Below are 12,831 nucleotides of genomic sequence, written 5' to 3'. Positions count from 1 at the left end.
AACAAAACCATTTATCCAAGTATTTCTTCCAATCAAACACAATGCTCTCGCTGCGAGGATTCTGGTAAATGAGATTTTTCTCCATCTTGCTAGGTTTTGAACATCTTGTATAGATTGGCTCTCCATGCAGATGCCAAGTTGGCCTGCCTTTTAATCTGTCACTGCAGCCGCTCACTCAACACATTCTCCCCAAGCACCAACTCTGTGCCATGCATTGTGAAGGTATTGGAGTGTAGCCATGGCCCACTCGCACACAGAGCTTACAATCTAGCCTGGGAGGCTGACAGTGGAGCAGGTTCAGGCACAAGGTGTGTTCGGTGCTCTGAGGTCGAGGGAGCACTTGACCTGGTCTGAAGAGGGCAGGGTCAGGCTGGGGAGGGTAAGACTGATTCAGGCAGAGGGAACAGCTGAGGAAGGACCAGAGGTGAGAGAGCCAGAGAGAGAGAGAGCGAGCCCTCTAGGAACTGGAAAAGTCCAGTGGGACTAAGGTGTGGGAAGAAATGGGAGTGAAGGGCTATGTAGGGCAGGGTCTTAAAGGAACTCAAGCCCCATGCTAAGATGCCACGGTGTCCCTAAGAACAGGGGAGCATTCCTGAAAGGTTTGGAGCAGAGCAGTGTTGTGAACAAACTGCATTTTTGGAGGGCTGCTCTTGTTATAGGGTGAACAAGAGAACGTGAAGGCAATGCTAGAGACCCAGAGACCTCTGGTGACTGTCTTTGTTACCAAACTCAGGTCCAGCTGCTCACCACTTGAAAATCAATATCCGAGAGGCAAGTGTTGGTAGAAATAGAAACCGTTGCTTTTAATCGGAAAGCCAGCAATCTCGGGAGAAGGCAGAATTGTGTCCCCAAAGACCAATTCCAAAGAATCTGCTCGGCAATGAAAGTTTTAAAAGGGAAAAAGGGAAGGAATCTCAGTTAATCATTGAGGTAGGGGGGTCAGAGTCATAGCCATCTCCCACTGTGTGCAGGTTTGTCAGCTCCTTGTGGTCTTTCCTTAGATGGTATCTTGTTTGTACAGTTTGTTCACATGATTACTGAAGGGGAAGCCAGGGGAGAGATCTGGTCATCTGTTAATTACTTATTCTTCATTTCTACTTCTTTGATGTATGGAAAGAACCAACAGGTTAGTTAGGCAAGGTATTGTGTGATCCAAAGATTTTAAAGGTGTGCTAGGGCCAGAGATGAGTAGGGCATGGGGGCGCCTGGTTAAGTTAGTTACAATGTAGCCTTGCTAAAGTGACAACACAAAAGGGGGTTTCCTGCTGAGGGCTATTTCCTGCAAAAGAGCTGCTTAAGTCTTAGGTCTGGACCCCAGAAGCTGGCTCAAAGGTGAGGACTTTGTATCAATGATTTGTGAAGGCAGTGCTGCCTGAGGAGACCTGTAAGGATGTTGGGGAAGCAAGACAGGAGGGAAAAGAAGCCTCGAGAGGGTACATGTTCAGGCAGAGTCCCAGGTGCAAGGCTCCCAATGGGAGCCTTGGGAGCAAACTGTACTTCAGTGTTTGACCTCAGAGCAAGATGGCTGGGCCCTCAGGCTCCTGCCAGCCAGTCATCCACCTGCTGCGGGTCCTCCCCAGAGAGATGTAACCCCCCTGGCACTGCCAGCTCTCCTCATCTGTGGGTGACACAGTCCAGCAGACCAGGGCAGTCCTCTGAAGACAGCTATCTAGCACAGCTGCAAGAAAGCATGCAGATGCTGAAAGAGGCACACCAAATGGGGGAAAGGACTCCAGGGGATCTGGGTAGAGCAGCAGCTGTGTCCCTACAGAGGCAGTTTTAGTAATTCAGAAGGCAGGAGACATAGCCAGAGAGAATGGTTTTTATGGCCATAGGGAAAGACACATTTGAAAGATATGGAAATATATGTGGCGACAGAATATAGGGATTGTATTAGTAATTAGCTTATCTGTTTAAAAATTTTATTCATAAGTATTGCATGCTCTTTTCTAAATGACAGTAAGAATATATAATAAACAATAAATGTATAACAATTCTATTTAAGTAATTCAGAATAATATTTATGAAGAGAGTGCTGCAGTGAGCAGAAAGTCCAAGGCTCTTTTTCTATAAAATTTAAAAGAACATGTGGCACTAGCCATTTTGCTAAGGGTGATATACAGACGGCATATAAATACTTACCAATTCAAAAAAAGGGAGAAAATCAAGAGTGTAAAATTAACTGAGAGCAGATCACTACTAAAGAGATAAACATATAATATGCCATTTCCCCAACGATTTCACATGCATCTTAATAATGCTGCTGCTTTTTGATGAGTCCTGAACAGTGGATTCAGTCAGGTTACCCAGTGGGATTCAGAAGGTAGAGCTGGACTTCTCTTCCATAATGCTTTTTGGCTAATTGCTCAGAGTTGATTTAATAAAAGGAAGACAACATACTAAATTTTTTTGAAAGTCTGTTTGGTTGAATTTCCTTGGAAAAAGCAAAGAGATGAATTGAGAAATTCATTTCATTAGCCGATATTAAAATTCTCCTATCTCACTGAAATATTTCATTGGCTTTCAAGTTGATTTCCCTAATGGAGAGCCCAGCTAGAAGACCATGTAGGAAAACTGATATACTGTTATAATATAAAACTGAATTATTGAAATAATTCAATAATTTCCCCTAAAGCTCCTTGGAGAAATGCATATCTGGAAAAGGGAGTTTTTATTTAACGTTCTCAAAATAGCACTCAAATAACTCAGAAAACGGGTTTATCAATGAACTGCTTGCCTAATGTGCATTTTACAAAAAATGGGCAGCATTGGCTGAAAAACATTTTCAGCGTTCTGCAAAACATTCCTACATCTCTGGGAACCAGTAACATTTCTTTAGAAAAAGGGAATCGAGTTCTAGGAGGAGCTAGCACAGTTCTTAGGTCCATTGGAGGAAGTCCGTGTTGCCTAGAAAAAGACATGCAACGTGGAAGGAGACTAGGTCTCTTACTTAACCATCCATCACGCTCAGACGGATCAGTATTTTCTCTTAGCCTTGACTTCATTAACCTTGGAGAATGGGAAGACGCCCCCTTGTGGTGTGTGATATAATCGGACTGTTGCTTACAAGGTAACTGGATTCAACCCTCGTGGTTAGTCATCGTCCTGAGCTTCGAGATGCGGTAGTGGGTGGGGCTTGAGGGGCTGGAAGCCCCCTGGAGTCCCTTCTGTGGCAGAGTGGGGAGTGAGACGAGAGACTAAAGAGGGTAGATAGTTGTGGGCAATCTAAGCTCATGCAGAGGCTTTTCTGGGGATTCTTTCCCAGCCTCCATGTGACTCTATTATTTAGAGGATCGATGAAATAGCATTGCTTTATTCATTGGGGGAGGGGGGAACGAGGAGTATCTGCACCATCAAAACAGCTGCCTCCGAAGTAAGATGCTGGCTATCCAAAATGTCACCTACAACAGCGGTCCCCAGCCTTTTTGGCACCAGGCACCCGTTTCATGGAGAACAATTTTTTCCGGGAGGCGGGGGATGGTTCAGGCGGTAATGCGAGCGATGGGGAGCCGTGGGGAGCGCCAGATGAGGTTTCGTTCACCTCCTGCTGTGCGGCCTGGTTCCTAACAGGCTGTGGGCCGGGGGTTGGGGACCCCTGTCCTACAACACACCAAATTCTCAGTTTCTTAAAAAAATGGAAATAGCTGATTACTTGGGTGTCAATTACTATAAGTTCAAGATACTACTGAAGTTATAAAGCAGTTTTATCTTAAATTTGTATAAAGCAACCCTATTTAAAAATCTGTGGCCACTTAACCTGAATGGAAGCCTCATTGGCACCTGTCTGTCTGTCTTATTCTGTGCCAACCATTTGTCCAATTTCCCTTAATTATCAAATGACAACATTTCCTCATTCCTCTTAAGCCCCTAATTCAACCAACACCCATCGTATGTCTCAGACCTTGCTACCAACTGCGGGTTATCGTGTGTGAGCTCCCTCTCCTTCCTGCCCCCCGTGCTACACATTTTTCTTTTTTTTTCTGGGCACAGTGTGCAGCATGTGAGATCTTAGTTCCCTGACCAGGGATTGAACCCACGCCCCCTGCATTGGGAGCACGGAGTCTTAACCACTGGACCACCAGGGAAGTTGCTACACATTTTTCTGTACACAGTTACCCTTTCCTTCTTTCCTCCATGCTCAAAGGAAGAGTCTGCCTCTTCTTCTCTTCAAGCCCATCTTTGCATCATTACCTTTCTGCCAGTAGTATCACAGAAAATGTGGTTAGAAAGCCTTACCCATCATTTCTATTAAATATTGTAAACTGCTCCACGTTAGGAAAAATGTTCTCTAAGTTGCTTGAAAAGCTGACTGATCTCTCCTTGGATAGTACCGGAGGCACCTGGAATTATTTTAGCAATCATTTTTCTCCGTGCCACATTTCTACATTGGTCCTTAGATTTGTGTCATATTTTCCATGGTGTAGTCTATTTTCCATGTTTGCAAGTGAGGTTGCATCAGCTGTATTTAATGTAGATGTTTCCCGGGGACGTGGAAGATAGCAGAGGTCTATTTATCTCATTAACTGTTGCATTTCCTCAAAGTTTAGGACTAGACTATCTCCTTTTCTCACCTGTATCCCCTCCCTAGCCCATCTCATTGACACTGGACGACTCGTCTACTAACTGTGCGCTGACTGCCCACAGACAGTTATCTCTACCCTGAAACCCTCTCAGAACTCCTCCTTACATATACAGTGGTTTATTTGATGCTTGGTTTGTCATTCATAAGTGTTGAATGAATAAACGAGCAAACCAGTTACATGTTCTTAAATCCCACTTTGGGGGAAGCGTGAAGAGAAACAGCAAATTATTTTAAACACATTCCGTGTACTCAAAACCCTAGGACCTAGCTCACCTTCTGTCTGAGCTTAAACAATTTTTATTTTTATTTTTAGATTTGTGACTTCCACAGATTCAAGAATGTTTTGCCCAAAAGTTGCCTCTGGCCTTTCACTGTAGGTTTTGTGTGCTGTAGTAACTACTGTGGAGCCCTCTGTGTCATGGAGTGAAACAGTCTTGGGGTGGATGTAGATTTGCCTTTCCACCTGCCATAACTCCAGCACCACTATCCATGGACTGCCTGAATGCCATATACCCTCATGATATTGTGTGATGTTCCAGATGAGGAACTGACTTATAGCAAGAGAAGAAAAGCAATGGGCTGATGCATGTGGGATTCACTAGTCTGACCATGCAGTCTGTTTCCCATGTAGAGAATGTGCCCTTAATGGAATGACAGCATGGTTTGCTGAGAACCATTATGGCACCAGCTGGGAGACCACACACTGTGGGATTGCATGCTGTCTTATAAAACAAGTATGTGTGAGTGACCTATATAGGATGCAGGGTTTTTTCATAGCCTACATGTGGGCTCAAGAACCAAGTGATGAAAGGGGGAAGTGTGCTCATCACTATTTTTCCTAATGAATCAATTGGAAAAGATGTGCTCTCTTTTCCTGTTTCTCTAGGATCTGCCTGTATGAAGGTTTTAACACTTTAGAAATGAAAGCTTCTATACCAAATGCTTCCCTTGAATTGTAAGCTGAGACTGCCCCCTGGCTCTTTGGGGCTTCTGTGGCCTTTGAGTGAATGGGTCAAAGTTGGTCGCAGCGTTGGCTTTGATAATGGGTACTGGCCATCAAGGAGACACAGGGCTACTACTGTACAATGGGGGCTGGAGGAGTGAGTGTGGTACTTGGGGTATCCCTGTGATGGTCAGAACCCTCAGAGATGGAGGTCAGCCATGTCTCCATTTACAGATCTGCTGAGGTCATAATAAATGGGAGTGAGGCCCAGGAGAAAGAAGTCACAGATATCAACTATTGCCAAGGGACTAGTTGTAAAAATGAGGGCTGTAACCCTATAGTTTCTACCCATACTTCCTTCCTTGCAATGATTTGTTTGTATGTAAGCCGGTTTTAAAATTTATACTATGTATTACCTTAATTATCTTTCTTTTCCTGTATGCCATCGTGGTATACAGCGTGTGTTAGACATGGTTCACTCTCTGGTTGAGACCAAAGGAGAATATGGAGATGGAATCATGGCAGAACAGGAAGCACTGCCATCACCCAGGGGTCCTCAACTAGATCTGGGTGCTGTGAGCAATGAAGATTTTAAGTTTTCTCACTTTGGGAAGAGTACTTTAGAAAGGAGAGGTAAATGCATTGCACCAACCAGGGGCGATCTCAGAGTTTGGTTTGGGAAGTAGGGTATTGAGCAGTTGCAGGAGAGGACCAGGCCGGTCATCTGTGTTTTCTGTTTGCTACTTGGCATCCTAACCCTGCTTCTATGTTTGGCAAGTCCCCTTTGATGAGTGCTCATAGGAGGCAGATTCTATTTCTACTTAGATTTTCCGTTTTTTTTTGTTTTGTTTTTTTTTTTTTTTTGTGGTATGCGGGCCTCTCACTGTTGTGGCCTCTCTTGTTGCGGAGCACAGGCTCTGGATGTGCAGGCTCAGCGGCCATGGCTCACGGGCCCAGCCGCTCCGCGGCACGTGGGATCTTCCCGGACCAGGGCACGAACCCGTTTCCCCTGCATTGGCAGGCGGACTCCCAACCACTGCGCCACCAGGCAAGCCCTCTACTTAGATTTTGAAAAGGTTTGGTGCTCTGTTGTACAGCATTCTTGGCCCCAAGAGGCAAGCACCCGGATTAGCTGTGGCCCATCACACTTACTTGGTCTGGATTTGAGTCAGTGAAGAAGAAATTTTGCAACTGAGCAGCACCCAGAGGCTGCCATCTGAGTGGAAGGGAAAGTGTGGTCCCTTCCAGACTGGATCTGTGCAAAGGTGTGGCATGGCTGCGGCCCACCTGCCCATGTTACCTGCTGCTTTCTGAGCTCTGTTCCCTGGCCTTCGTGGTAATTCTGGAAGCTACCTAATATCTTTTCCATGGATTATTTTTCTGTTTACATCATCCAGAATCACTTTCTGTTTCTTCCAACCAAGAAGCTTGCGTTCAGGACCCCACAGGAGCACTTTTTTTTTTTTTTAATTGGAGTATAGTTGATTTTCAATGTTGTGTTAGTTTCAGGTGTACAGCGAAGTGCTTTTTTATACATATACATGTATCTATTCTTTTTCAGATTCTTTTCCAATTTAGGTTGTTACATAATATTGAGCAGAGTTCCCTGTGCTGTACAGGAGGTCCTTGTTGGTTATCTCTTGCATTATATATAGTGGTGCATATCCGTTAATCCCAAACTCCCAGGAGCACCCTAAGCCCCATCTCTGAGGCTCTGGCATTCTGAACCCACGCTCGTGTGGGAGGCAGTCTACATCTCCAGAGGAACCCAGGACCCAGCTCACTGTAAAGCCTCCAGAAAGGCCTGCTGGGTTGCGTAAAAGAGGCATTTGTGAACAGCTGCTTCTCCTCAGTGGTGGAGGAGTGTGGTCGGTCCTGTGGTTGCCTGAGGACATGATTCACAGAGACTGTGTCAGTGTTCTGAGTCACAGGAAACCTCAGGTGGGCTGTGGAGGCCCAGGAAATGTTTGTGGTATTTCCATCCTGATGTTGCAATAGGAATACGATCTATAAATCCTGCCTGCTGGCCTCAAAATGCCAAAGAGGCATTAACATAAACGTTTCAAAAAATGAGTGAGTGAACCAAAGAGGGGTTAAGTAGAAGGAAGAGAGGGCCAAAAACGTGTGGCTGTTCTCTCATTCACTAAGGTGAAAAGGATCGAAGGGTGGGTAGGGGTTTTGTTGGTTCCTTAGAGTGAAAATCAACAAGAGCTTATTACACAAAAAGGAAGAAAAGTTTCCAAGTTAGCAAAAAATGGATGAATCCTCTTCTGAGCACCTTGTGAGGTCACTAGCTAATCACAGGGCTTGGCTAAAATGGGCAATGTGAATTATCTAGTTGTTTATTGGAAAAAAGTTAAGTAGAGCTTGCTTATCTGTTTTTTAATGTGAAGAATAGGTGGTTATTCAGAATTCTCATGAATAGGGAGGAACTATGGAAAATGTAACCACCACGGAAGGCAAATCAGATAGTAGAGGTGAGAATGGGGAGTGTTTATGGCCTTAGGAAGACAAATGAAAACGATTTTAGATTGCCTTGAACCTGAAAGGTGCAGAAGTTCAAGCTTTAAAAGGGAAATTCTGTGACACAGTCAGAGAAAAAGCCAGCATTGAAAATGTATATATCTAAAGATATATTGTGAAGTACATACTTTATAAGGGTAATTCTACCAAAGCCTAAGACTCATTTTGGCTCTTGAGGTACAGAAAGAAATTATAATGAAAATAAAAATAAGGATACAAGACTTTATGCTCATCCACAGTACTAGCTAATATAAAATAGTTTATAGTCCCAGGATTAAGCTTGTGGTGTGGCTGAGTTAGCAAAAGCTTGAAATTGCTCAGGCCTGGGTCTGAATCCTGGTTCTGTCACCTTGGGTTTGCTAGGGCTGCTGTAACAAAGTACTACTGACTTGGTGCCTTAAATAGCAGAAATGTATTTCTCCCAATTCTGGAGGCTAGAAGTCTTGAGATAAGGTGTCAGCAGGGTTGGTTCCTTCTAGGGGTCACATGGGAATGGTCTGTCCAGGCCTTTCTCCATGGTCTGTAGATGGCCGTCTTCTGCCTGTGTCTTCACACCATCTTCCCCCGGACATGTCTGTGTTCAAATTCCCTCTTTTTATAAGGACACCAGTCAGATGGATCAGGTCTACTCCAATGACCTCATTTTACTTTAATTACCTCGTTAAAGACCCTATCTCAAGATACTATTATATTCTGAGAATCTGAGGACTTCAACATGTGAGTTTTTAGGAGACACAATTCAGCCTATTACAGTCACTCTGTATTCTTGGACAAGTCGCTTAATTCTTCTGAGACATTTTGCTTATCTTTAAAATAGGGATAAAAGATTGTTGTAAGATGAGAGGTAAACCACCCAGAACAATGGCTGGCACATGGTAAGAACTAAAAAAAAGTCAGCAAATATTACTGCTATTATTGTTGTCATAAAGTATATTCTAAGTGTTGAGAGCACAGAAAAGGAAACTCCCAAATCTATCTATCATCTATCTTTACCTATCATCTTTCTATCTATATCCATGTATATACGTCTATGTATGTATCTGTGTATGTATGTGTCTATCTATTTATCTATATTGTAAGCAGTACTGTTTTTTTTAGTTGTAGATTTATTTTTTGAGGTAACATTGACTTATAACATTATATGTTTCATGTGTACAATATTCTATTTCTATTTCTATGTACCCTACAGCATACTTATCACCAGAAATGTAGTTTCCATCCATCACCACACAGTTGATCCCCTTTACCTATTTTACCCTCTCCCCCACCACCCCTTCCCCTTTGCACCAGAACTATATAAAACAATTATTCACAGACATAAAGGGAGAAATATTTTTAAGTTATATTACTCCAGCACTTTCAGTGAGCTCAGAAAATCTCTGTACTCCGCAGTACTTTTCTCTGACCCTCACAATCGGGGTGTCTTTGAACAGATATATATATTTGGCCATGCCACGTGGCTTGCAGGATCTTAGTTCCCTGACCAGAGATTGAACACGGGCCCTCGGCAGTGAAGGCACAGAGTCCTAACCACCGGACCACCAGGGAATTCCGCGGATGTCACTCTTTTTCTCCTCCTTCCCGACCCACCCAGGTCATCCATATCTCTTTCTCAGCCAAGAAAATAGGCATCTGGCTAGGGAAAAAAAAATCATATTTCCAGCCTAGATACTGTTTCAGGTGAAAAACAAAAACAACGAAGTAAAAAGGGAGCGTTAGAGTAGAACACATTTCCTGGGTATGTGCCCCCGGCTTTGCTAACCACTGTTAAACCCGAGGATTCTGTTGCCGGTGAGTCGGAGGGACGCCAGCAGAGGGCAGCAAAGAGCCAGGCAGTGGGACCTGCAGACGGGCTGGCTTCCAGGTGTAGGAGACACCTTGGCAGGTGTGTTTCCCTCTAGGCCAGTGGTTCTCAAACTTTGCTGCACATTAGAAGCACCTGGGAAACTTTAAAAAAAACTCCTGATATCCTGGTCAAAGTCCAGACAGGCTGATTAAACCAGAATTTCTAGAACTGGGCATCAAGCGTCAGTGTTCTCTTAAAGAGCCCCTGTCGTCCTAATGTGTAGCCAAGTGCGGGGATGTCTGCTGTGGGTGGAGCTAACAGAGGAAAAGAGGTGACACTGGAGCGGTTGTTGGGGCACGTGTACCAGTCCACCAGGAGCCCAGAGTGGCCCAGGCCACCCTTCCCACCAATGGGGCCCGGGAACGCCTTTGAGTGTACATCACTCGGTGGAAGGAGAGAGGTGGGTGGAACAAGGCTCCGAGAAGTATCAATACTTAAGAACCCTGAAGTCTAAGGAAGGAACAGAGAGAGGTTTTTATAGAGTTTTGCAGAAGGAGAATTTACAGATCATAGAATTAAACGTTTAGGGAGGGAGGAGAAATTCTTACGGAATTTGAATGGGAGAGCTTAACATATCTGAGTAAAGACAGTTGTGACAATCGTTTCTGTATGTTCAGAGTGTGACTGCTACCCGAGTAGGTAGGTTTTTTCAAAATTTTTAATTGGAGTAGAGTTGATTTACAATGCTGTGTCAGTTTCAGGTGTCCAGCAAAGTAATTCAGTTATACTTACACATATATACATTCTTTTTTAGATTCTTTTCTCGTATAGGTTATCACAGAATATTGAGCAGAGTTCTCTGCGCTCTCCGGTAGGTCCTTGTCTTTTATCTATTTTATATATAGTAGTGTGAATATGTTAATCCCAAACTCCTAATTGCTCTTCCCTCCTCTCCCTGCTATCCCCTTTGGTAATCATAAATTTGTTTTCTATGTCTGTGAGTCTATTTCTGTTATTTCTGTTTTGTAAATAAGTTCATTTGTATCATTTTTTTAGATTCCACAGATAAATAATATCATATGGTATTTGTCTTTCTCTGACTTACTTCACTTAGTATGATAATCTCTTTGTGCATCCATGTTGCTGCAAATGGCATTATTTTATTCTTTTTTATGGTTGACTAATATTCCATTATATATATATGTATATGTGTGTATATATATATCTTTCTCCATTCATCTGTGGACGGACACTTAGGTTGCTTCTGTGTCTTGGCTATTGTGAATAGTGCTGCTCTGAACATAGGGGTGTGTGTGTCTTTTTGAATTAGAGTTTTCATCTTTTCTAGATATATGCCCAGGAGTGGGATTGCTGGATCATATGGCAACTATATTTTTAGTTTTTTAAGGAACCTGCCTACTGTTTTCCATAGTGGCTTCACCAACTTACGTTCCCATCAACAGTGTAGGAGAATTCCTTTTTCTCCACACCCTCTCCAGCATTTATTTGTAGACCCTTTGATGATGGCCATCCTGACAGGTGTGAGGTGATGCCACATTGTAATTTGATTCACATTTCTCTAATAATTAGTGACATTGAGCATTTTTTCATGTGCCTCTTGGCCATCTGTATGTCTTCTTCGGAGAACTGAGTAGGTAGTTTGAGGTGGACGCATTAAGAACCTATTTGTCAACCATTTGAAGTAAACGATTTTTTTTTCTGGTGTGACTCTAAGTAATATTGCCGTTTTCAAGCCCTGTTGTTCTAGTATTTTAATAAATAATCCATTACGGAGTTCTGAGAGTTGACAGAACACGGACATGTTTCTCTGAAACAGCGACCCTCAAAATTTAGTGTATGTCGGGTTTGCTGGAACACAGATAGCTGGGCCTCCAGAGTTTCTAATTCAGAGGGACTTGTGAATTTGCTTTTGTCAGATGTTCCCAAGTGATACCAGCACTGCTGGTCTTGGGACTACCCTTTGAGAGCCACTGCTTTAAAGGAAAACATTGTTATTCTGAAGAGGATGATTCTTGTTTTTTCTTTTGTTTTTTTGCGGTACGCGGGTCTCTCACTGCTGTGGCCTCTCCCGTTGCGGAGCACAGGCTCCAGACACGCAGGCTCAGCGGCCATGGCTCATGGGCCCAGCTGCTGTGCGGCATGTGGGATCTTCCCGGACCGGGGCACGAACCGCGTCCCCTGCATCAGCAGGCGGACTCCTAACCACTGCACCACCAGGGAAGCCCGAGGATGATTCTTGATGGCAGAGGCACGTGAAGAATGCTTACCTCTGTTTAGCTCAGTGATGTCGGCTTTGTGCACTGGGATCAACTGGGGAGTGGTAAAAATACTCATGACTAGATCTTCCCCACACCCCCAGACAGTCTATCATAAGGTAAGTGGCCTGGGCCTCAGGATGTTTAAATCTGTGGATGATTCAAATATGCAGCCAGGGTAGAGAGCCGTTAGCTAGCCAGCCAACATCCCAGCTATAGTTGTTCTTTGCTTGTGTGTCTGGATAGTTATACAGTCAAGATGATGAACAGTCCCAGCTGACATTTGTCAAATGCTTTTTATGGGTCTGCACAGTTTGAAGCATTTCATGTGTACTATCTCATTTAAACTTCACTGTAAGAGATGTATTTTCGGTTACCCCTACAGCAGTAAAGTCTAGGGCTCATGGCTCTGCAACAAATTATAAAAAGGGTTGAGATTTGGCAAAAATATATTGGCTCCAAACACAAAAGAAAAACTGAACTGAAATTAATATTAATCACTTTGACAATAAAATGATAAAACTTTCTTAAATATATTTTTTAAATTAATTAATTTATTTACTTTTGGCTGTGTTGGGTCCTCGTTGCTGTGCGCGGGCCCCCTCCAGTTGCAGCGAGCGGGGGCTGCTCTCCATTGCGGTGCGCGGGCTTCTCATTGCAGTGGCTCCTCCTGTTGTGGAGCGTGGGCTCCAGGCATGAGAGCCTCAGCAGCTGTGGCACA

This window comes from Phocoena phocoena, chromosome 4 (assembly GCF_963924675.1).
Source record: "Phocoena phocoena chromosome 4, mPhoPho1.1, whole genome shotgun sequence".
NCBI classification, from domain to species: Eukaryota; Metazoa; Chordata; class Mammalia; order Artiodactyla; family Phocoenidae; genus Phocoena; species Phocoena phocoena.
Note: the sequence above shows the minus strand (reverse complement) of the source record.